The sequence below is a fragment of the Galeopterus variegatus genome, unplaced genomic scaffold (genome assembly GCF_000696425.1).
Source record: "Galeopterus variegatus unplaced genomic scaffold, G_variegatus-3.0.2 Scaffold443, whole genome shotgun sequence".
Taxonomy (NCBI): Eukaryota; Metazoa; Chordata; class Mammalia; order Dermoptera; family Cynocephalidae; genus Galeopterus; species Galeopterus variegatus.
In genome coordinates this window covers 221,358-223,391 of record NW_007726554.1, presented here as the reverse complement: position 1 = coordinate 223,391, position 2,034 = coordinate 221,358, and positions in this window count along the sequence as shown.

Genomic DNA, 2,034 nt, shown 5'->3' with positions numbered 1-2,034 from the left:
CATAAAATAAAAATGTATAACAACAATAGCAAAAAGACAGCAAGGAGAAAAATAAATATATATCATATCATTGTAAGATTTTTATAATCTATGGGAAGTCTCTTGAACATGATCTGTATAGAGATGTATACTGCAAACTCTAGAGCAGCCACTAGATTAATAAAACACGAAGTTATACAGGTATACCTTGGAGATATAGAGGGTTCAGTTCTAGACAACCGCAATAAAGCAAATATCTCAATAAGTAAGTCACACCATTTTTCTGGTTTCTCAATGCACGTAAAAGCTATGTTTAAACTATATTGTAGTCCATTAAGTGTGCAAAAGCATTATGTCTAAAGAAAAGGACATACCTTAATTAAAAATACTTTATTGCTAAAAAATGCTAGTGATCATTTGAGCCTTCGGGGAGTCATAATCTTTTTGCTGGTGGGTCCTGCCTTGATATTGATGGCTGCTGTCTCATCAGGGTAGCGGTTGTTGAAGGTTGGGGTAGCTGTGTCATTTTCTTAAAGTAAGAGGATAATAAGTTTGCTGCATTGATTGACCCTTCCTTTCACAAAAAATTTCTTTGCGGCATGCAACGCTGTTTGATAACATTCTACCCATAGAATTACCCCTTTCAAAATTGGAGTCAATCCCCTCAAACCCTGCTGCTACTTTATCAATTAAGTTTATGTAATATTCAAATCTTTTCTTGCCATTTCAGCAAAGTTCATAGCATCATCAATAAGAGTAGATTCATTGTCAAGAAACCACTTTCTTTGCTCATCCATAAGAAACAACTCCTCATTCAGTAAAGCTTTATCCTGAGATTAAGCAATTGATTCACATCTTCAGGCTCCACTTCTAATTCTAGTACTTTTGCTATTTTCACGTCTGCAGTTACTTCTTCCACTGAAGTCTTATACCCCTCAAGGTCATCCATAAGGGTTGGAATCAACTTTTTCCAAACTCTTGTTAATGTTGATATTTTGACTTTCTCCCATGAATCACAAATGTTCTCAGTGGCATCTAGAAAGGTGAATCTTTTCCAGAAGATTTTTAGTTTACTTTGCCTAAGTACATCAGAGGAATCACTGTCTATAGCAGCTATAACCTTATGAAATGTATTCCTTATAATAATAAGACTTGAAAATTGAAAGAGCTCCCTGATCCATTCAGGAAGGACGTTGTGTTAGCAGGCGTGAAAACAACATCAACCTCCTTGTACGTGTCCTTCAGTGTTCTTGGGTGATCAGGTGTATTGTCAATGAGCAGTGATATTTTGAAAGAAATATTTTTTCTTCTTTACATTTTTTTTCATGAGCAGTAAATTTCAACCGTGGGCTTAAAGTATTCAGTAGACCATGCTGTAAGCAGATGTGCTGTCATGCAGGCTTTGCCAGGCCATTTACAGAGCTCAGGCAGAGTAGATTTAGCATAATTCTTAAGGGTGTAAGAATTTTCAAAATGGTAAATGAGCACTGGCTTCAACTTAAAAGTCACCAGTTGCATTAGCCCCTAACAAGAGTCTGTCCTTTGAAGCTTTGAAGCCAGGCATTGCTTCTCCTCTCTAACTATGAGAGTCCTAGATGGCATCTTCTTCCATGTGGAAAATCTGTTGTTTAGTGCAGTCACCATCATCAATGATCTTAGCTGGATCTTCTGGATCACTTGCTGCAGCTTCGACATCAGCACTTGCTGCTTCACCTGCACTTCTATGTTATGGAGACGTGTGCTTCCCTTAAACCCCATGAACTAACCTCTGCTAGCTTCAGACTTTCCTTCTGCAGCTTCCTCACCTCTCTTGGCCTTCATAGAATCAAAGAGAACTAGGATCTCGCTCTGGATTAGGCTTTGGCTTAATGGAATGTTGTGGCTGGTTTAGCCTTCTATCCAGACCACTGAGCTTTCTCCATGTCAGCAATGAGGCTGTTTCACTTTCTTATCTTTCACGTGTTCTCCAGAGTGAGAAATTTTCAATTTCCTTCAAGAATATTTCCTTTGCATTCACAACTTGGCTAACTGTTTGGCACAAGAAACCTAATTTTG